Source organism: Ambystoma mexicanum, chromosome 12 (genome assembly GCF_040938575.1).
Source record: "Ambystoma mexicanum isolate Mex_15411 chromosome 12, UKY_AmexF1_1, whole genome shotgun sequence".
Classification (NCBI taxonomy): Eukaryota; Metazoa; Chordata; class Amphibia; order Caudata; family Ambystomatidae; genus Ambystoma; species Ambystoma mexicanum.
The window spans coordinates 353,872,911-353,897,103 of record NC_090936.1 but is presented as its reverse complement, the minus strand read 5'-3'; the positions used below and the strand labels follow the sequence as shown (position 1 = coordinate 353,897,103).

The 24,193-nt window shown below is 50.8% G+C and overlaps 1 protein-coding gene across 9 annotated transcripts in view; it reads left to right on the top strand.

Moving 5' to 3' along the window:
- The window catches only part of ITPR2 (inositol 1,4,5-trisphosphate receptor type 2), a 4,412,221-nt gene that overhangs the window by 1,600,357 nt on the left and 2,787,671 nt on the right, over nt 1-24,193 (top strand). The window lies entirely within an intron of this gene.

Here is a 24,193-nt window from a genome sequence, read left to right as displayed (position 1 = left end):
AAAGAGTACTATAACGACAGTGTTCAGGTGAATGGTCAGGAGACTCCTGCCATTAGGGACACTGGGGCCAGCATAACTATGGTGGACAAATCGTTTTTTCAGGCTGACGATGTTGCTAAGGCACCCAAACGCCTCACCAAGTTAGCTGGAGGGCCTGTGCAGATGCTTCCCCAATTACCAGTTCTCATCCAGTGTAATGACACGACTGTGAAGATACCTGTCAGCATACAAAGTGAGGTGCCAGGAAGGGTTCTGTTGGGTAATGACTTGAAAACTCTTGGAGTAGTGTCACATACCCCCAGACCTCCTAGTAAAAGGTTACAGGAGCTCACCAGACCTGCAAGGGAGAGAACCTTGAGAGGTGCTCCCAAGGAGATGATGAGGAAAGAGATCACACCTGCTCCACTGGTGATGTCAGCTGCTGTCTCTAAGAAACTAGAAGGAAAAGGGAAACCTAAAACTTCTAAAAAGAACCTCACAGCCAGCACTCCAGTGCAGCCAACAAGGACTTCCCCTAGGTTGTCCAAAGTTACACCAGTAACTCCCCCTCCAGCTGAGGCTGAGAGGGAGGTACAACCCTGTGTGGTTGAACTAGACTCTGAAGAAGAGCTAGTGGAAGGCCAGGAACTTATTGGAGATCTGGATCCTGTTGACCATCCTGATCTGCAGTCTTTACTGGCAGAAGGCGGACCCAACAGGGCAGACTTCAGTAAGGGACAGAGAGAATGTCCAACTCTGGAAGGTCTTCGCCACCAGGCAGATGCTCAGGCTGAACGGCAAGAGCCTGGGAAATATAGGTTACACTGGGAAGATGGCCTCTTCTACAGTGAACCAACGGAGTCTGCACCTGGGGACAACAAACAACTTGTAGTACCCCAAGAGAACAGACCACAGTTCTTGCAGTTAGCCCATGAGATTCCTTTGGCTGGTCACTTGAGTTTGAAGAAGACTAAGGAAAGGCTCTCACTCTACTTTTATTGGCCAAAGATGGGGGCTGAAGTAGATAAGTACTGCAGGAGCTGCCACACCTGCTAGACTTCTGGTAAGGTTGGCTCCAAGAATGTGGCACCTTTAGTGCCTCTCCCTGTAGTGGGAGTCCCATTTGAGAGAGTGGGGATTGACATTGTTTGACCCCTTGATCCTCCAACCTCCTCAGGCAACAGGTTTATACTTGTTTTAGTAGACCATGCTACTAGGTACCCTGAGGCAATTCTTATGAGGACTGTTACATCTCCGGCTGTGGCTAAGGCCCTCCTTGGTATTTTTACCAGGGTTGGGTTTCCTAAGTAAGTAATCTCTGACAGGGGGTCGAATTTTATGTCCCACTACATGAAAGCCATGTGGAAAACCTGCGGAGTTACTTACAAGTTCTCAACCGCATACCACCCTCAGACAAATGGGCTGGTTGAAAGTTTCAACAGAACCATGAAGAGCATGATAGGTGCTTTAGAGGACCCCCTTAAAAGAAAGTGGGACCTTCTACTGCCATGCCTTCTCTTTGCTTACAGAGAAGTCCCTCAGGGGGGGGAGTAGGTTATTCTCCCTTTGAACTTCTTCATGGTCATCCGGTCAGAGGTCCATTGGCCCTGATCAAGGAGGGGTTGGAGAGTGCTCCTTCCCCCAAGCCAGTCAGAGTGACTGACTATGTGATAGGTCTCCGAAGGAGAATGTCACAAATGATGGCAGAAGCAAGTGATAACTTGAAAGCTGGACAAGCACTGGTCAAGCACTGGCATGACCAAAAGGCTAACATGGTTGAGTTTACTCAGGACCAGCTAGTTCTCGTTATGATTCCAACAAGGCAGAGGGCCTTGCAAGACAAATGGATGGGACCCTTCATGGTTGTGGGTAAACTTGGAGAGGTCAACTATCTGGTGGACTTGGGCAATCCCAAGGAGGCTCCAACAGTCTTCCACACCAACAGACTAAAAGGGTATGTCTCCAGACCTGATGTAGGAGCTTTGCTTCTAGCATCATCAGAGGAAGAAGAAGAGAGTGAAGCTCTTCCTGATCTCCTTAGAGGCTTACCTTTAGACGAAAAGATTGAAGGAGTAAATTTCTATTCAAACCTGACACCTGAGCAACAGGAAGAGTGCAAATCTATGTTAAATCAGTTTGCCTCCCTGTTCTCACTTTCACCAGGCTTGACCCCTTGGGGACAGCATGACATACTCAATGGTGACTGTGTGCCAGTCAAAAGCAGAGGATATCGAATGTCAGAGAATGTAAGAACCCACATCACAGGTGAGGTCAGCAAGATGCTTGATCTCGGGTTAATAGAGCCCTCTACTAGTCCATGGTCTAGCCCAGTTGTGTTAGTACCTAAGGCAGGATCTAAAGAACTTAGATTCTGTGTGAATTACAGAGCTCTTAATGCAGTCACTAAGACTGATACCCACCCTTTGCCAAGGACAGATGAGTTGGTGGATAGACGTAGTGCAGCCCAGTTCCTCGGCACATTTGACTTGACGTCAGGCTATTGGCAAATAGCCCTGACAGACCATGCCAAGGAGAAAACTGCATTTTCTACCCCAGTTGGCTTATACCAGTTGAAGGTTATGCCTTTTGGATTGAAAAATGCACCTGCTACATTTCAAAGGATGGTAAACCAGGTTCTGAATGGGATGGAGGACTTCTGCATGGCATACTTGGATGACATAGCAGTGTTGAGCAATTCCTGGGAAGAACATGTGGACCACCTGAGATATGTTTTGCAGGCTCTTGGAAAGGACAATCTGACCATAAAGGCAAGCAAATGCCAGATTGGACAGAGTAAAGTGGTCTACCTTGGACATGAGGTAGAAGGTGGAGAAATAAGGCCTTTGCCCAGTAAGATTGAAGCTGTGCAAAATTGGACAACACCTACTACTCAGACCCAGGTGAGAGCCTTCTTAGGCCTCACTGGATATTACAGGAATTTCATTAAGAACTATGGGTCCATAGCTTCTCCACTGAATGTCATCTCCTCTCCTAAATTCCCTAAAAAGGTTAGGTGGAATGAGGAATGCAATCTGGCCTTTGAAACCCTGAAAAAGGCTCTTTGCCAAGCCCCAGTACTCAGAGCTCCTGACTACCACCAAACTTTCATTGTGCAAACAGATGCTTCAAATGTAGGAATAGGTGCAGTCCTCCGTCAACTGGATCGGAAAGGTAGGGAGCACCCCATTTGCTTCATCAGTAGAAAACTGAAGGATCCTGAAACAAGGTGGGCAACCATTGAACGAGAGTGTTTTGCTATTGTGTGGGCTCTGAAGAAGTTTAGGCCATACTTGTATGGTTCTACTTTTGTCATTCAGACTGACCACCAACCCTTGAGATGGTTCATGCAAATGAAAGGGGAAAACCCAAAACTATTGAGATGGTCAATCTCCCTGCAAGGGTTTGATTTCACCATTGAGCAGAGGTCAGGGTGTTACCACCAAAATGTTGATGGTCTCTCTAGGATGTATGTCATCGACTAGAGGTATGAGATTCATCCAGGAGTGGATTAAATCCTCCTGTTCCTTAGTCTGGGGGGGGGCGAGTGTTAGGGAGAATTCTCTGTTTAGGCTGAATTTCCTAATCTAGTGAGTCCCCCAGCAGCTTTGCTGGATTTCTGGAGTTTGTTTTTTTTCTCCTGCCAAGAGTGAGACTCTTTTTCTCCCACTCTTGGACATGATTTGTGGTGTTCCTTTGACTGTTAATGTGTTTTATGGGCTATGGGGTCCTTTACTCCATAGGGTCTCATGTGTTTTTACTATGTGTGTTACACAGCACCCTCCGTGCAGTGACACAGGGGTGTCACAGTGACACCCCACCATAGACTCCATATCCTGGGACTGACTACTGTCTCCCAGGGCATGTAAAGTCACCATTGGCTTTACTAGTCCCAAATTATGAACAGAAACCAGTACAAACCATCATATTGTGGATGTACTGGTCGGGGCAATTCGATTGCCTCGGGGTCTGTTAGTCGAGGGGGCACGTCTCCGTCCCCCCTGATCGAGCTTTGGCTGGTGGCAGTGGATACTACTTTTTATTTTCGACCGCAAATATATCTCTATGGGATTTTCCCATTGTTCGAGGCTACCAACTTTAATTATTTAATTCTCATAGCCTCGAACATACCGCCGGTTTATTTATTTAATATTAATTCGCCAGTTGGTATTTTTTGCCAGAACTTGATTCTAAAATGGCGTTTGTGTTCTCTTCTGTGACTCCAACCCAAGTCGAGCCCTTTGTTCCACTTTTTGGCGGGCTTCTCCACAGAAGCCTCCAAAAGTGGTGCCACTCTGTCTGGGTACCACAGGGGGCGTGTGAGGGGGTTTAGGCACCCTGGACTGAGTTACCTTGGTAACTCAAGTCGCACTCTTGTGTGAATAGCCCAAGTGGTGAGGTGGCCGGCTCACCACTTAGCATGTTTGATTGACAGCTAGGCTGAGTGAATGGGGGTGTGCTGCATAAAAGCAGGGCTTTTGGGACTGGAACTTCAGAAGTCGCCACAGGACCTGAGAATCCGACGAGGGAGAAGCTGAGCCGACCTGCTACGACGACACCACCGGTGGAGCCCTGCGGAACCGACTCACCACTTCCCGACGACAGAGAAGATCTCCCGGCTGGAGAGTCTTCTTCCCCTGACTGGTGGGCACAACCAGTTTACCTTCTTTTCCTCGCATCCCAGGACGTCTTGTGGTCAAATTGCCCGTGCCAAGCACCACGGCAACCGGATAGCCACTTACCACTGGACCGCGAATAAAAGGACCGCTCCTTTTTAACTGAGAGCTCCGCGGCTGGTTTCTTCCCTGGCAGTGCAACAGACTCCTGTCTTCCTCCCTGACGAGATCCTCTCTTCCCCCAGACGAAGCACTGACTTGCATCCGCTGCCAGGAACAACTGCCCCCGCTGGAGTATTCTCACCACTTTAAGGTACCGTGTCCGCCAGGCCTCCCTTTCTAAAGATTGCTACAAGGTAATAATAATCCCTTAACCTTCTGGACTGGGCTGTCCGCCTTGGCCATCTAACTGGTCCCTTTCTTTTGGTCCAACTCTTTCTGAACCTTTGAGACTTTTGTGCACTTTTCAACCGTGTGACCTTGGACACATTTCGTTCTGATCCTCTTAAAGTGGATCCGGCTTTCTGAACTCTAGCTTCACGGTTTGACTGTGCCTTCCTCTTTTGCTGTGTTCTTTTGAAAGTGTTGGGATCTGTTTCAATTTATGCTCTGCCTTTCTCTCCCTTTTAAACCGAATTATTAGAGTGCCATCTGCGTTAAGCGCTCACCGCTGTCTGAAAATAAGTGGGGCTTTACTTAAGACTTGTCTAATATTCTTTTAAGGGAGTGTATATCTTTTAGTGACCGTGTTTTTGAATTGCTTAATATTAGTGCCTGTGTGTTTTATTAGATGTGGTTTTAAATAAATAATTATATCTCTTTTACACCAAGCTCTGGTCAGTGTTTGCTTGTTCTACTGTGTTCTTGTGACCTATTGTGAATACTGCGTATACTGCCTAACTCTTCTTGAGGGAAGGCTGACTGCTCAGCCACAGCTACCAAGTGAATCTGCGTGGTACAGACTGCTACCAAGTGGGTTTACTGCCAAACACCTGTAGTCTTAAATCTTTTGCAGTGGTCCCAGAGGGAACTGCACAGGTTTCTGCCTAACAGGCCTCACCAGGCTCTACCCACCCATCAAGAAACTACACCGTGTTGGATCTCAGTATAGTGTTGGGCGCCCTGGTGCACAAGCCTTTCGAACCAATGGCGTTTGTGGACATCAGACTGGCCACCATCAAAACAGCTCTTTTGGTGGGTCACCCCGGCTCGTAGAGTCAGCGACATCCAGGCACTGGTGGCTTCAGAACCCTGTACTACTTTTCACAAAGATAAGGTGGTCCTGAGAACACACCCCACATTCGTACTTAAAGTAGTTTCTGAAGAGATAGCGTTACCTACGTTTTTTACCGATCCTAAGGACGATGCTCAAAGGGTCTTGCACTGTCTTGATGTTAGACGCAATGTCAGACGTGCTCTGAGATTCTATCTGGACAGGACCAAGAGCTTCCGCAAGTCGGACGGCCTATTTGTCACCTTCAGGGGGTCAAAGCCTGGGTGTCTGGCATCCAAGGCCTCTATAGGTGGATGGTTTCGGCCATCAAGGAGGCCTATGAGGGTCAGAACAAACCACTTCCAGCTAACATACATTCTCACGCTGTCAGAGCCAAACTCATGGCCGTCACATTCCAGAGACAGGTTCTGTGGCAGATCAACAGCAGGGTGGCTACCTCGGCCACCCCTTTGGCTTTCTGCAAGCACTACTGTTTGGACGCCGGCTCTAAGTCAGACGCAGCTTTCAGACAGGCGGTTCTAAAGAACTTGTTTTCTTTTTTTTTTCTTTTTTTATAACTCTGTTCATTAAGTTTTAAACAAAACAATCGTGAAATCAAACATGAAATATGAATCATAAGCATATAGCAGATGCAGGCAATATGGCAGTATCAAAAGCGGACCGTGAGACAGTTGTGAACCAAGGCATGTAACCAATGTTAATAGTGGCACTGATCGATTTCCACTAGCGGATTTCAATGAGCATCCAGCAATTTGCCCCATATTTTTTCGAATTAGCGGGGGCAGCCTCGCGCGTTATAGATCCGGCATTCTGAGGCTGCGCATCTGTCCAATTCGGTACTCCAACGGTTCAGACACAGTGGATCGGCAGAGCCCCATTTAGCGGCAATAAGTCTTTAGCCTGCCCCGAACGCAAGTGTCAGAAATATTTTCCCATATTTAGACAGTTTTACTTCCCCCGAGATGCCTAAGAGTACCATTTTGGGGTCTCTAGGGATTGGTGTCGCCAGGGCAGTAGAGATCATGTCAATACAGTTCTCCCAGAAGGACTGTACCACCCGGCAGTTCCATATCATATGGTAAAAGGTAGCAGGTTTAGTGTTGCATCTAATGCATGTCTCGTCCTCTACCCCCACCCCACCCCCCCCAATCTGGCCATTGCGGTACGTGAATGATATGAGCGATGAAGGATTCTCAATTGTATTAGTCTCAGTTTTGATTCTATACCGATTTCTCTAGGGGACATTAACGCCTCTACCCAATCTTCTGGTTCCAGTTGGCCTACATCTCTTTCCCACTTTGCTTTGAGCCCATCTAGCTGCATGGCCCCGAAGGAGTTAAGGGCCTGGTAAAGAGTGGAGGTAACTTTAGAAGGGATGCATTGCGGGAGGATATTGGTCTCGATGGGAGAGCAGGGGGGTATGTTTGTCGTATCAGGAAATTGGGTGCGAATGGCGTGGGCAAGCTGCGCATGTCGAAACTGGTCCATGGGTGCCAGGTCGAATTGCTCCTGCATGGTCTCAAAGTCCAGGAGGTGGCCCCCTTGTATCACATGTGCTAGTGTGTGTATTCCTTTTTTTGAGCCAGTGACCAAAAGAGCCCATTTTCACTATTTCCGGGAGGAGCGCATTGTGCCATATGGGTTGGGAGAGTTTCGGTTTTACTTTCCAGCCGACTAGCTTGTGTGCATCCCGCCAGGCCTGACGGATATGGTGGGTCATTTTGGGCAGTGTCGGGAGTTGGTTGTGGGTGGCGTACAGGGTCTGCAGCGGGGTTAACGGGGCCATGATCTCTAGTTCAATACGAATGTGTGGTAGTGTGGGGTCTGCGTGCATCCAGTCATTTACTACCCCAATCTGTGTCGCAAGGTAATAGGTGCGTATGCAGGGTAAACCGATGCCTCCCTCCCATACTGATCTCTGGACCGTATCGAGAGCAATTCTGGATTGTTTCCCACCCCATAGCAGCATGCAAAGATTTCTGTCAATAATTGCAAAGGTTTCTCAGGGGATAGTAAATGGCGCATTTTGGAGAACGTACAGCATTCTGGGGAGGGTCATCATCTTGAATAAAGCGGCTCTACCCATTAGCGATAGGGGGAGTGATTGCCAGTGGGAGGTATCTCTGTTGAATCGCTCAATTACTGGTTGTTAGTTAAGTTGGAGGAACCCTTCAAGTGTCGGGTCTAGCCGTATGCCCAGGTATTTGAATTCTTTAATAGAGACATGGTATGGGCAGGTCTCTGGGATCGCATACTCACCATCCTGGATCGGGAAGTAAATGGTTTTGGCTTCATTCACCTTCAGGCCCGCAAACCGCTGATACTCCCTAAGGATGAGGGAGACAGCCGGGCATGAAGTGCTCGGGTTACTGAGGTATATGAGGAGGTCTCCGCATAGAGTGATAGGCGGTCCTCTCCTCCTCCCGGCCATGCAAAACCGGTCCATTGGTGTTGGCTCTGAGTTAAATTGCGAGTGGTTCTATCGCCAGGAGGAAAAGAAGTGGGGACAATGGGCATCCCTGCCTTGTACCTCGACCCAAGGGAAATGATTTAGAGGACCTGCCGTTCACCCTCACTGTGGCCTCCGGGGATGCATAGAGGAGTTTGACCCATGATATAAATGTTTGCCTCAGGTTCATCAGGGCCATGATCGCCCACAATGCATCCCACCCTACAGAGTCGAATGCTTTTTCAAAGTCCACCGCCAGGAGGGCTAGTGGGGCTGGTATTTCTTTAGCTCTGCTCAACGCCAGTTGGATTCTGCGTAGGTTCATGCGAGTGGATTTGTGGGGCATAAATCCACATTGGTCTGGGTGGACGAGACTCTCTATTACCTGCAATAATCTGTTAGCAAGTGTTTTGGCGAGGACCTTGGCTTTGCCGTTAATCAGGGATATGGGACGATAGGAGGCACATTCCTCCGGAGGTTTCCCAGGTTTATGTATGACTATTATGCATGCCTTCCTGAGGTCTGGAGCGAGAGCTCCTAGTTCTTTGCTGCGTAGGAACATACGGTGCATATGGGTAGGTAGTGTGCCACTGAGGCATTTCCATGTCTCTGTGCGGAACCCATTGGGACCCAGGGCTTTCCCAGGTTGGAGCTGTGCGAGCGCCTCCTGCACTTTGGTGTCAGTGATCTCAGCATTCAGGAGATCAGATTGGCACTGTGAGAGTTTCGGGATCTCAATCCGGTCGAGATAGCGTGAAGGTTCGTATGGCGAGCTCTCGGTGGATGGGGTATAAAGATTCCTGTACTAGGCGGCGAATGCTTCAACAATTTCAGAGTCTTCGGTCAGCAATGTTCCATCCGGGGATTTAATGGCCGTACATGTCCCCTGCTATGTTCGCGTCTCTCCAACCAGGCCAGGGTCTTATTTGCTTTGTCGCCTCGTTCATAAATTTGGCTCCGGACTAGTTGATGGGCAGTTTGTGCGTTATCTAGAGACAGGTTGCTGAGGGTATCCTGTGCCATGAGCAGAGCCTCCTTTGCTTCTTGGTCGTTGCGTTCTAGGACTCGTTCATATTCCGAGACTCGTGCTTCTGCTTCTTTAATCCTCAGAACTTGTTGTTGTTGGTGGGCTGAAATCGCCGAGATAGCTTCCCCCCGGAGGACAGTCTTGTACGCCTCCCAGATCAAGACAGGACAGTCCACCGAGCCCTCGTTGATCTCAAAATATTCCACTGTCTTTCTTTCCAGCTCCTCTGCAATTTCAGGGAGACGGAGGTGGTATGTGTTTAGGCGCCAGTTACGATCCGGACATCGGTTAGGATTCTTCATAGTTAGAAGGAGCGGGGAGTGGTCCGAAATTCCCCTTGCGAGGAATTCAGCATCAAGGAGTCTATGATTCATGCTGCGGGGGATGAAGGCGTAATCAATCCTGGAGAATGACTTGTGGACCCCAGAGAAGAAAGAAAAGCCAGCCTCTTTGTTATGAAGTGAGCGCCATGGATCCACCAGTCCCAGGGCTTCAGTGAACGCGGCAAGTGACATGGAGGCGGGTCGGCTTCCAGCTCTCCTATGAGATCTGTTGACTGCAGTATCCATCTCCTCGTTGAAGTCCCCACCAATCACCCATATATCGGCCTCTTCTTCCAGGAGTAAGCTCCGCAGCTCGGCGAGCAGTTCTTTCGTAAGCGTGGGGGGCATAGATTGCTGCGAGGCCCCATTTCTCACCCCAGATGTCGGCTAATACCATTACGTACCGCCCCCGGGGATCAGTTTTGACCTTCCTGACCTGCAGGGGGACACGCTTATGGACAAGTATCAACGTGCCCCTGGTACCTTTCGTGAATCCGGCATGGTAGGTGTGCGAGTAGTTGGATCTCCTGAAAAAGTTGGTGCTTGTGCCTATCAAATGTGTTTCATTTAAGAGAACGATGTCCGGCGAGTATTGGTTAAGGTACTGGAGCACCAGTCTTCGCTTTATGCTGGAGTCAAGGCCGTTGATGTTCCAGGACAGTATGGTTACTTTTTTGGAGTTCATTCTACCTGCAAGTATTTCTTGTTGGGGCCTCTGGGAGGATCAGTGGCGGCTGCGTATTTTCCAGAGATGTGTAGTGACGTTGTTCCCGGGGGTGACGTCCGCGGGTCGTCTCATAGTATTGTGTGTGCAAACAGGATGATAGGTGCGTCAACGGTCTTGCCGTAGATGGTGCTTGATTTCCTTGCCAGCATTTGTCAGTGTCGCATCTTCTTGTCCCGTACTTCTGTGTTGCGGTCGATGCCTGAGTGGTTTGGGTGTCCTTGGCCCCGCTCGTAGGCCGTGTTTGGTTCTTCTGCCATCATATGTCGATGCCTTGCCTTCTCATCCTGTGAATATGTTTAATTATATCCTTAAAACTCCCCCCACCCTGTACTTCCCCCCCCAACTGGGAGCACCTGTCGCCCAAACATTGAACTTATAACTTAGAAAACTTCCTCGGGATGACCCGAACTAGGGTAATAACTTCTGCGGGGTCACCTGGACTGCGCTTGAGACTGAGGTGCCAGGATCGGCGGCCACAGGAGTGTAGTTTCCGTGTTGTCACATAGCGAGTTTGATTCTGTGATGCCCAGACCTCATCCGTTCTCTGTGGTATTTATGGTGGGGCGCTGTGGCGATCCGGTTTCCAGGTCCTCCTGAGTGAGGGGTGGCGAGCGTTGCCCGGGCTTCCGTACGGACGGTCCGGAGGGCGAGTGTCGGGCCGCGGGTCCATTGAGGATCTGTGTTTCGAGCCATTCCCATGCTTCTTTGGGGTTGTAGAATAAGTGGGTCGTGTCCTCGTGGTGGACCTTGAGCATCGCCGGGAAGAAGAGAGCGTATTTGATTGACAAGGATTGAAGTTTCTTCTTGACAGAGTCAAACGATTGGCGGGCCTTTTGGACCTCTTTGGTATAGTCCGGGTAGAAACCCACTCTGTAGCCGTTGTATGTGATTGGGCCGGAGGCCCGTGCCATCTGCAGGATAGCATCCCGGACCCGATAGTTGAGGAGGCGTGCAATTATTGTTCTGGGCGGGGCTCCTGGGGTGGGTTGCCCGGTGGGTACCATATGCGCTCTCTCGATAGAGAAGAAATTCGACAGTTTTTTGGGGTCGCAGATATGAGTCAGCCAGTCTTCTAGAAAAATTTCGACACTGGGGCCTTCTTCTTTCTCCGGGATCCCAAGGATCCTAAGGTTATTGCGACGTGCCCTGCCCTCGCTGTCTTCGGCGCGGTATTCAAGTTGGGTGACTTTCTGGGCAATTATGGCAAGTTGTTGTTCCAACTGGCGAACGTTATCTTCTGTGTCCGACACTCTTTGTTCCGCTTCTCTGACCCTGGGCGATAGGTTGCGGAGATCTTGACGTAGGAGAGATACTTCCGTGGAGAGTCCGCCTATTTTGAGTTCCAACAATGTTCTCGAGTCCCCAATTGCCTTCATTAAGTCGTTCAGGGAGAGTTGGGGGTCCTGAGTCTCTTCTCTGCTTCCCGCTTCCGCCAGGTTTTGCATCTCCTGGCGAGAGGGGGCCTCCACTGTGTAGAGGTCCATTTTGCTCTGCAGGGTTTGCCTCTTGGCATTGTCCTTGCCCATGGCGGGGTCAGTAATTTGTGTGAAGCTTAAGGCCCGGGTGGACCATGTTGATGCCCTCAGGGGCTTGTCGGGCGTCAATTTTTTGTTTTCGTAGTGACGTGCAGAGGGCCGTAGCTCCCGACGTTGGTCACCGACCCCTCGCTGCGTGCACCACCCTATGAGTGGTATCTCCCCTGAGACCGTTGATTGTAGGGTGGCGCTGCTGTCCCCTAGCGTTAATGGTTCCATGGATCCCTGGTCTGGGTTGATCCAGTAGAGTTTGGGGGGTACCACCCTGCGAGGTCTCACCAGGAGTTATCCCCCCTTGTGGGGTGTGTGTCCAGCGATTTGTTTGTGGGGCTATGGGCCCTGAATCAAGGGTCTTCGTCCCCCCAACGGCCACGTCCCAAAGATGCCGCCTTGTGGCCAGTCCTCTGGACCTTTGAACAGTGTCCCAGTGTGGGGGTGAAGTTGCTGGCGTTGTCACCGGTGCAGGGTGCTTATACTGGTGGGGGAGGAGAGCGTCCTCGGTCCCTGTTGTTCTGTTCTGTTCCGCCCCCCCCCCCCCCGCCGGGGTGGGTCTTGCACTATATTGTGGGAGAGGGTGTGTCGCCTCCTTTGTGCGGGTCGCTGTCCCGCCATTCGCAGGGTTGGGGGGGGGGTTGCACGTACCTTGTTGGTGTCGTTGGGGGAGCGTAGCGCCGCGTTGCCTGTGTCTGCGTCGCGACTCAACCCCAGGTGCTGCAGTCTCGCTGATGGGGGGAGGGCGGAGGGCGGAGGGTGGAGGGGTTCCAGCTCCGTGCCTCGTCCCAGTTTGTGTTGCCCGGTCTGGCAGCGTGGGGTGTCTGGTCGCCCGGAGCGTTGCAGATGTCTGGCCATCGCGGTTCCTCCCCAGGGGATGGGGTCGCAGCAGCCCCAGGCATAGGCCGTCGTCGGCAGCCGTGCTGCGATTCGGGTGCTCGTCAGCAGGGAGTGAGGTGCTCCGTGCGGTAGCCTGCAGGTGCCGGTGTAGCGCCGTCGCCTGACTTCTCTGATGCGCCCACACCATGATAGCCCAGGGGGGGAGGGGCGGAGCGGCCGCTCTCAGTCGCACAGCAATGGCAGCAAGTCCCGCGTTGGCGGGCCCAGGACCGCGTCTCGTGTCCCCGGGTCCGATTGTGCCCCATGTTGCAGCAGTTGTTGCCTGGGTGCGTCCGCCACCGAGATGATGCTCTCAGAGGTCGGGTGTATTTGGAAAACAGAGTCTTTTTCAGGATATTTTCCGCGGCCGCCGGGAGCCTGATGCAGTTAGCTCCTCATGCGCGGCTCGCGCATGCGCCTTGGAACTTGTTTTCTTAAAGAGGGTCACCTCTCCACTCTGGGGCTACATTCAGTTGTAATCGCTCATTCAGTATGGAGGAAAGGGGGCGGGACGTAGGAGTAATTAATAGTTACTCACTGTAGTGACTAACGTACTCCTAGTCCATAGTCCCCTTTCCTCCATACGTCTCACCATCCTGACCCCTTATAATACTGGTGTCACTAGTCAATCGTAATATTGTCGATGCGTCAATGGGGACTGAAGAGTGGTGCCGGTGGACGTCATTCAGGGGAGCGCATGCTCCCAAGGCGGCGCCCCCGCATGCCTCTACATTTAAATGGGAAGGAGGTTTTTCACTGGTGAAAAAGGTTCTGTCTCCCGTCCGTAACAAGGGATGCCCATGCAGTATGGAGGAAAGGGGACAATGGACTAGGAGTACGCTAGTCACTACGGTGAGTAACTATTAATTTTTTAAAAATAATTACACTTGCAACATCTTTAAAAGTGTGGGAATCATTGAAGTTATTTGTGACAGTGCAAAGGAGAGGGGAGACGCTGCCGGTGACGTGGAAGGATTGATTAATCCTATCTTCAGATTGCTGTCAAGATATTAGTGAAGCTGACTCTGCCTCCCTGAGGAGATATATCTGGGTCCAAGATCTATGTAGCAACCATATTGGCAGTGAAGAGGGAGCCCCTGAGCCCACCTACAGTCAAAGACATTGGCAGAGGATGCTTAGCAATCCTGATTTGCAGTAGCCAACCATGTCTCCTCAAAAGACTTGGTGTCAGATCTTGAGGGCTGAAGTCAGACTGTTCTCAGGAATAATGGAGTCTAGTGCCTAACTCCTCAGGAATAACATCCGAATACGCCATAATACTTCCCCATGGTTCCTGCTCCCACCTCTGAGGCTAAAAACCTCTGGGTCATCTTCGACTCGACACTTTCTTTCTCTCCTCACATCTCTGACGTCTCTAAGAAGTCACACTACCAGCTGCACCTCATCAGAGGTATTCTTCCTTTCCTCTCCTTCCCCCAGAAGCTCACTGTCTCCAGAGCCCTGTTTCTCTCTAGGCTGTAATACTGTAACAGCCTTTTCTAAATCTGCCTGCCTCCACTCTCCGCCCTCATCCAAAACAGTACTGCAAGACTTGTCCTTGGCCTGAAGCCCAGGGATTGTATGTCTCCAGGACTGAAATCTCTACACTGGCTCCCAGTGGCGGCAAGGATTAAGTTCAAAACCCTCTGCATTGTCAACAAGGCCTTCTGGGGCCTGGGACCTCAATACCTTCAACTCTCTCTTCCTAAATATCTTCCTTCTCGAGCTCTTCGCTCATCCGCCTCGAACTCCCTCAGGGTCAGTCGCTTCTCCAAGCAGCGAGTTTCTGGTAGATCTCTTTCTTCTGGTGGGGCCTCCCTCTGGAACAGCCTCCCTGAATATTGAGGAGAACCATCTCCGGAAGCACCTCAAGACCTTACTCTTTGCTTCTGCTTTTTCTCCTCCTCTGCCCTGCTGATCTCCTCGCTGAATCTGAAACTGCATTGGTTACCTGCATACCCTCTGATCTCGGGCCCAGGCCCCTCCCCCCGCCAGTTGCACACCTGCACTGCCCCCGTGGCAATCCCTTGCACTCAGGGACTGTTTCTGTATCCCTACAGCCCCTACTAGCACTTGACACCTGATGTCTGCACTTACCCTTGCAATTGCCATCAGTTGGCCGCACTTTAAAATAAATAAGGCAATAAATAATAAATACTGTTACCCTATGTACTGCACTGCCCCCTCCCTGTTCCCCCCGCACTTTTCCCCTTCGCCCCTCCCATGCACTTGCGCGATCTCAATGTCACCTGGCCTAGTAGGATCATTGTCTCTGTCTTCCCTCCGTTTTCCCCTCCCTTGCCTCGTCGCGCCTTGGAACACTTGTGTATAGGCACTTTATAAATGCCATATCATATCATATCTCTGAAAGGACCTGGAAAATCCTAGAAACTCCACATCCAATAATGCCGGTGATTTACATTTTGCCTAAGATCCACAATAAGCTGAAGAACCCTCAAGGACGACCTATTTCTGCTGTCACAGGCAGCCTGCTGGAACCATTTGCAAAGTATTTGGACAAGGTGATACAGCCACTAGTACAAGAAAGCCTGACATACATAAGTCGACACTATGCACTGCCTATCAAAGTTGAACCAAATACAGGTCATAATGGGACGTGATATGCTGTTCATGATGGATGTGACTTTGCTCTACACAAGTATAGTGCATGAAGCTGGACTGAAAGCGATGGAATGGCTCCTATTGCAATCTGAAACTTGCATGGGCGATAGAGTACTTTGTACTCGCATTACAATTTCTTCAAGTTCGATGACGGATTTTATTTACAGTTGTCAGGCATTAGCATGGGGGCCGCTATGGCACCAAGCTATGCCAACACATATATGTTACATTTAGAAACAGAGCATGTTCTTAACTCACCTAGATGGATGCGACATATCTCCGTTTTTGTGAGATACATTGACGATGTCTTTAGAGTATGGACGGGACCATTGGATGAGTTACAGGAATTCTTCAAGATGATGAATGGGATCCACCCTTGCATAAAATTTACAACACAAACAAGTGACACTGCGATCTATTTTCTGGATGTGGAGATTTGCCATGAAGGCGAGGGCCTCAATACTTGAATATTTATCAAACCACAGAAAGAAACGGTCTGCTACTTGTGATCAGCTTTCGCCCGAAAAGCACGGTTGACAGTGTCTCATTAAGCCAATTTCTGAGGCATAGGAGGAATATCTCAAATGTGGATCAGTACAGAAAACAATCTGAAACACTGCAAAACAATTTCCTGGGGAGGGGTTATACTCTTTTGGAACCTAAACATGTGACGACACAATCGATACAGAGCAACAAGATTTTGAAAATTATCAAACGCAATTGTACCATGATGCAGATGGATCCGACACTACTCAACCTGTTCCCACAGCTACCTACCTTTATGTATAGGAACAGCCAGGCTCTACGTAACTCCCTGGTAAGAGCTGAATTGTGCCACAATATAATACGGAAAATACCCTACAAGGGTACTCTACCCTGCCACAACTGCCAACATTGCAGCAACACCATCAATCGCAAAAGCATTACTCATCCACACTCTGGAAAAGCTATCGAACTGAAACATTCAAGTCCATGTGATTCAACCAATGTGTTGTATGCGCTTAAATATCCATGTGGCCTCTACTATGTAGGCATGACAATGCGCAAAGCCAAGACCAGATGGACGGAACATAGGTCCAACATAAGCACAAGGAATTTGAAATCTCCTGTAGCCACACATTTTGTCGAAACTAGGCATACTGTGGCACAACTGAAATGTGTCATTTTGTAGCAAGTAAAACTGGGCAAGAGGGGAGGAGACTTAAACAAAAGGTTACTCCAAAGAGAGATAACATGGATAGACATGTTAGACTCATTGAGTCCGCATGGGATTAATTGCGACTATGATTTGATGTGTTTTATATAAACTACTGCTGTCTGTGTTCTGTCAAACACCCACCAACATCAAAGTGTATCTTGTTAGTGTTGTGTCCAGAATGTAAGAGGGGCTGGAGTCCCGCAAGCGCTTTTACAATTATTAAGGTTAAACGTTGAGGAGTTGGTATGTTCTGGGAAGTGCATGTATCATACCCATTTACTGTTAAAAGCTTTGATCCAAAAAATGTCTGATGATTGGAACAACATGATGTGTCTATACATATGTATATATCTCTATGCAGATATCCATGGGACATTACTTGCCCTGAGTTAAGATGTGACAAGAATGTGAGCTGATATCTGGTCACACTGTCATTTGCCACCAAGCTCCTGGGTATATTACGCTAGGAGCCTTTATGAATGGCGTTGGAATCCTCACTTTTAACACTCAGCTGGATACTGCTCGTTACCCTCTGGTCAGGGCATAGCTTGTAAATTCGAAATACTTTATAGCGGAAGCAGGGCACCAAGCCGATACTTCGGCATGTTGCCCTGCTTTCCGCCTTATCATCAACATTTCATAGTTAAGTGGGAATGCCCTCTAGCTAGCTATGAACACGCACAGGCTCTTGCCTATCGCTTTTGGGTCCCCTAACACTGTTCCAATTTGGTTTGGATCGGTCGAGCAGTGGGGGTGTTTTCTGAGATGTTTTTTCAGCTGCATTATCCACACCCCATAGGCCGACATCAGATATATAATATATAAGCGATTAAGGATTAATATCGATCTCCTGCACTTACTGGCATAGTTTGATGAAGCTCCCATACCAAGTTGGCGGTCTCCCGTGACCCACATGCATCTGTGCATGTGTTTGGTCATCATGACAACCAATCATACCCATTTACTGTTAAAAGCTTTGATCCAAAAAATGTCTGATGATTGGAACAACATGATGTGTCTATACATATGTATATATCTATGCAGATATCCATGGGAGATTACTTGCCCTGAGTTAAGATGTGACAAGAATGTGAGCTGATAGCTGGTCACACTGTCAGTTACCACCAAGCTCCTGGGTATATTACGCTAGGAGCCTTTATGAATGGCATTGGAATCCTCACTTTTAACACTCAGCTGGATACTGCCCGTTACCCTCTGGTCAGGGCATAGCTTGTAAATTCGAAATACTTTGTAGCGGAAGCAGGGCACCAATCCGACACTTCGGCATGTTGCCCTGCTTTCTGCCTTATCATCAACATTTCATAGTTAAGTGGGAATGCCCTCTATCTAGCTATGAACACGCACAGGCTCTTGCCTATCGCTTTTGGGTCCCCTAACACTGTTCCAATTTGGTTTGGATCGGTCGAGCAGTGGGGGTGTTTTCTGAGATGTTTTTTCAGCTGCATTATCCACACCCCATAGGCCGACATCAGATATATAATATATAAGCGATTAAGGATTAATATCGATCTCCTGCACTTACTGGCATAGTTTGATGAAGCTCCCATACCAAGTTGGCGGTCTCCCGTGACCCACATGCATCTGTGCATGTGTTTGGTCATCATGACAACCACAAATAAACACCAGGGTAGGATGCGCGCTCGTCTTACAGACGGCCGGTCTGATACCAGGAATAATTGCATTTATGGAAGGTAGGAATGGATTTTGTACATCAGCATTACATTTAGCCCATAGGATCTGGGATGAGGCCAAGACCTCTTGTTAATGTGAACATGAAGGGAGGGATTTAGATATTCTACTCGCGGCATCACCCTTTGAGTGCGGGGGTCACACTGGGTGGTACCTCGGGTATGCGTTGGGTTCTAGATCTCTCAGAAACTGTATGTTGAATAGGAATTTGCATTTTACGAAACACACCGCCACGGCGTACTTTGCTTAATGCATGGCCCTCCACTTTCAGCGAGTCATGTTATTACTTCACCAGACCAGGGAGCTCTCTTTGAGGGCTTTGGTCACTGAGAACTTCAATTTAGATTAAGCATGATATGGTGTTTCCATATTTACTGCCTTTCAGAGGTGCATGATACTGGCAGGTCCAATGACTGAGTCGGCCTAAAGGTCTTCCCCGCTATGTGAAACAATTGGCTGAACCTGGGTGAGTAGGCTATCCTATTTTTAGGAGTCTCTTATTACAAGATTCACTTGATATGAACACATGGAATTTATTTCTATTTTTGAATTCTGGTTTACCATATGGGGGCACATTTTTGCAAATCCGCACCGCACTGAATTTGAGCTTAGTGTTTTATTTATTTTATGTGAAGATATTCCAAATACCTTGGAAGGATGTTGATTTGACAGCATAAGTACTATTTCGAGGGGATTGGGTCCTCCGACGTATTCCATATCTATGACAGGTAATGTCCACAGCTGTGCTGCTTCGGAAAATCTTTGGCGTCTGCGTCCTGCGTCGATGCGCAGTCCCCGAGGACCTCCTCCGACGGCCGACGTCACCCGATGTGATAAGTAGGATGCACAACGCGCATAGCCTCAGTTCCGTTTTTTCCGCGAACGTGTTCGCTTCGTGAATCTCGGTACGCCTCGACTCGTTGGAGTTGCTGTTTTCTTTCTCGGTTCGTTGAACCTGTTCGGTTGGTGTGAAGACCTGTTCGTGGCGATGTCTTTCTCATCTTCGACCCCGCGTCCGGGCTTCAAGAACTGTGGGGACTGTGGGTCCAAGATGTCGGTCACGGACTCGCACGACGCCTGCCTCTGGTGCCTCGGGGAGGCCCACGATACGGACGACTGTGTCGACTGTCAGTCGCTCACTGCGAAGGCCTTGCGAGAACGCAAGAAGAAACTGTCGGTAGGCCGGGTGTCTAAGCCCCGGAAGTTGAGGTCTGCGGGGCTTTCGACCGATGACTCGAGGGGTGACTCTCTGCGTCGTCATCGGAAGTCCGGTGGGTCTCCTTCCAGGAGTCGGTCTCGCCACTCCTCCGCCTCTTCTAGGCATTCCAGGAAGCGCCGGCATAGGTCGCCTTCCCCGTCCTCTTCCGAGGACTCCGCCCGTCGGCGGGTCGCTTATCCCTCCATGCAAGCGACACCGGAGGAATGGGCTTCCTTCGGGAAGCAGATGCTAGCGATTCTGGAATCGCAGAGCACCGGTCCGTCTGCGCCTCCTAGTGGGGTCGGTCGGCACCGGTCGAGAGACACCACCTGTACGCCTTCGGGCTCGGTTGGTCGGCACAGCTCGCGGGAGAGGTCCCGCTCGGACAAGGGTAGCCGTTCCAGGTCCCGGTCCTCGACGCGCTCGAGACCGCGTGATCCTGTGCTGTCTTCAAAGAAGACGTCGACGCCTGTGGCGCCGAGGTCATCGACGATTTCTCTCGAGGTTACGTCTTCGAGGGGGTCGTCGACGCCCAGGTTTTCGAGAGACACGCTCGGAGCTCTGGCTTCAAGGACTGTGTTGACGCCGCAGATGCTGGAGGCATTGCAGCTGACGTCGACACCGATTCGCTCGATGTCGATGCTTTTTCTGTCGATGCCGGCGCCGACTCGCTCGGCCCCCTCGACGCCTTTCGAGGCAGTGGTGTTGGAGGGGCCCCGTGGTACGGGGTTTGCCCCTAAAAAGGCTATGGCTAAGGTCCGGCACTGCTTTGGTCCGCAGAGGTCTTCCTCTCCCTGCCTGGAGTACATTTCAGAGGGTGATGAAGGCTCTGATGGCGGCCTGGTTCAGGTTACGGTTCTGGATGACCTTATCTCGGGCCATAGTCAGTTTGATGACCTGAGGCAGTCACTGCATGATGCCAGTGGACTGGACACCTCTCCGGAGGTGGAGTTTTGTTGGCCGGAGCCTGGCACTCATGCATATTCGTCATATTGGCGCCTTATGTCTCGGGTTACTGAGTACTTGGGTTGGTCAGCTCAGTCTCTTATTACAAGATTCACTTGATATGAACACATGGAATTTATTTCTATTTTTGAATTCTGGTTTACCATATGGGGGCACATTTTTGCAAATCCGCACCGCACTGAATTTGAGCTTAGTGTTTTATTTATTTTATGTGAAGATATTCCAAATACCTTGGAAGGATGTTGATTTGACAGCATAAGTACTATTTCGAGGGGATTGGGTCCTCCGACGTATTCCATATCTATGACAGGTAATGTCCACAGCTGTGCTGCTTCGGAAAATCTTTGGCGTCTGCGTCCTGCGTCGATGCGCAGTCCCCGAGGACCTCCTCCGACGGCCGACGTCACCCGATGTGATAAGTAGGATGCACAACGCGCATAGCCTCAGTTCCGTTTTTTCCGCGAACGTGTTCGCTTCGTGAATCTCGGTACGCCTCGACTCGTTGGAGTTGCTGTTTTCTTTCTCGGTTCGTTGAACCTGTTCGGTTGGTGTGAAGACCTGTTCGTGGCGATGTCTTTCTCATCTTCGACCCCGCGTCCGGGCTTCAAGAACTGTGGGGACTGTGGGTCCAAGATGTCGGTCACGGACTCGCACGACGCCTGCCTCTGGTGCCTCGGGGAGGCCCACGATACGGACGACTGTGTCGACTGTCAGTCGCTCACTGCGAAGGCCTTGCGAGAACGCAAGAAGAAACTGTCGGTAGGCCGGGTGTCTAAGCCCCGGAAGTTGAGGTCTGCGGGGCTTTCGACCGATGACTCGAGGGGTGACTCTCTGCGTCGTCATCGGAAGTCCGGTGGGTCTCCTTCCAGGAGTCGGTCTCGCCACTCCTCCGCCTCTTCTAGGCATTCCAGGAAGCGCCGGCATAGGTCGCCTTCCCCGTCCTCTTCCGAGGACTCCGCCCGTCGGCGGGTCGCTTATCCCTCCATGCAAGCGACACCGGAGGAATGGGCTTCCTTCGGGAAGCAGATGCTAGCGATTCTGGAATCGCAGAGCACCGGTCCGTCTGCGCCTCCTAGTGGGGTCGGTCGGCACCGGTCGAGAGACACCACCTGTACGCCTTCGGGCTCGGTTGGTCGGCACAGCTCGCGGGAGAGGTCCCGCTCGGACAAGGGTAGCCGTTCCAGGTCCCGGTCCTCGACGCGCTCGAGACCGCGTGATCCTGTGCTGTCTTCAAAGAAGACGTCGACGCCTGTGGCGCCGAGGTCATCGACGATTTCTCTCGAGGTTACGTCTTCGAGGGGGTCGTCGACGCCCAGGTTTTCGAGAGACACGCTCGGAGCTCTGGCTTCAAGGACTGTGTTGACGCCGCAGATGCTGGAGGCATTGCAGCTGACGTCGACACCGATTCGCTCGATGTCGATGCTTTTTCTGTCGATGCCGGCGCCGACTCGCTCGGCCCCCTCGACGCCTTTCGAGGCAGTGGTGTTGGAGGGGCCCCGTGGTACGGGGTTTGCCCCTAAAAAGGCTATGGCTAAGGTCCGGCACTGCTTTGGTCCGCAGAGGTCTTCCTCTCCCTGCCTGGAGTACATTTCAGAGGGTGATGAAGGCTCTGATGGCGGCCTGGTTCAGGTTACGGTTCTGGATGACCTTATCTCGGGCCATAGTCAGTTTGATGACCTGAGGCAGTCACTGCATGATGCCAGTGGACTGGACACCTCTCCGGAGGTGGAGTTTTGTTGGCCGGAGCCTGGCACTCATGCATATTCGTCATATTGGCGCCTTATGTCTCGGGTTACTGAGTACTTGGGTTGGTCAGCTCCCCCAGGGGAGTTTGTTCAGGATGATCTCACGGACATCCGTGATCTCGGTCCACCCACTGACCCGGTTTTGCCTTTTCATATGGCTTTGCAGACAAGGGTGGCGGCGGCTTGGACTGCTCCGGAGAGTCTCCTGGCAGTGGGCAAGTCTTTGTCGCGAAAATACCGTCCAGCCAGTAGCGACCCCTGCTACTTGTATAGGCACCCCACCCCGGAGAGTTTGGTGGTGCAGGCGGCTACCGCCCCGGCAAAGCAGGCGTCGTATCCTACCATCCCTCCGGATAGGGACGACAAACGTTTTGACGGCTGGGCGAAGAAAGTGTTTTCTTCTGGGGGTATGGCGCTTCAGGCGGCCAACTCCATATGTGCCTTGTCTCGTTTCACACACACTGTGTGGAACTGTGTTGCATTAGCGGCTGATCATATTCCCGAAGGGGACGAACGGGATGGTTTCCTTGCTATGGTTCAGGATGGCAAGGATGCCATGTGTGAGGCCGTTCAGTCGGATTTGGACTTGGCGGATTGTGTCAGCCGGTCCATGGCGGCGAGCACCGTAATGCGCAGGTTTGCGTGGTTGAGGAAGTCTGGGTTCACTCCTGATGTGCAGTCCCAGCTCCTCAACATGCCCTTTGATGGTGAACACCTTTTGGCAGCAAGGCTGACGAGAGCCTTGAGAGGTTGCAGACCTCCAAAGCTGCAGCGAAGTCGTTGGGCGCTGCAGTTCGCCAACCTCCGCCTTTTCGTCCTAGGGGACAGCAATGGAGGGGAGGTTCCTTTCGCTATTACTCGTCCTTCAGTAAAGCGAGAGGAGCTAGCAGTCAAAGAGGCCATCGTAAGAGTGCCAGAGGTGGAAGCAAAGGTACTTGAGGTGCCAAGGCCGCTCGAGCAGTTGCCTCTTTGCCCTCAGGCAACGCCGCAGCTGCTACCACTCAGTCATGAGGCCAGGTCCCATGGTTCGCCGGTTGGGGGAAGGCTGGCGCAGCACCTTGTAGAGTGGCAAGCCATTACTTCGGATGTGTGGGTTCTGGAGATCATAACCCATGGCTACTGTCTTCCTTTTCGGCAGAGGCCTCACGACAATCCACCAGGGAACCTCTCTTTGAAGAGTCCGGATCCGCTCCTTGCGCAGGAAATTCAAGCCCTGCTGGAGAAAGGCGCCATAGAACTGGTGCCTGTAGCGGAGAGGAACAAGGGATGGTATTCCCCTTATTTTTTTATTTCAAAGAAAGACGGGGGATTGAGACCCATCATGGACTTGCGCGGTTTGAACAAACTCCTCAGGAAGGACAAGTTCAAGATGGTGACTCTTTCTCAAGTCCTCCAGGCCCTTCAACTTCAGGACTGGTTGGTGTCTCTCGACCTCAAGGATGCTTACATCCATGTGCCGATCCATCCCAAGCACAAGAAGTACCTGAGGTTCGCGGTTGGCGACTTGCACTTTCAGTTTTGGGTCCTGCCGTTCGGATTGACCTCCGCCCGAGGGTTTTCACCAAGCTCATGATGGTGGTGGCAGCGCATCTCGGGAAAGGGGGGATTCACGTCTACCCCTACCTGGACGATTGGTTGATCAGGGGGAGCTCTCCCGAGCAAGTCCTGGATCATCTGTCCGTCACCTGCCACTCCCTTCACAGGCTGGGCTTCTCCCTCAATTTAAAGAAGTCCCATTTGACACCAACGCAGCGGCTCCAGTACATCGGAGCAGTGCTTGACACGTCCCTGGGGCAGTGTTTTCCTCCTCAGGTGAGGGCTCTTCACATTCAGCAGATGGTGCACAAGTTTCAGTTTGCCCAGACTCTCCCAGCGTCCGAGTTCTTGAGACTGCTCGGCCTCGTGGCATCCTGCATTCTTCTGGTGCCAGAGGCTCGTCTGCGGATGAGATCTTTGCAGTGGGCACTCAAGCTCCAGTGGTCTCAGTCCTTCGGCAG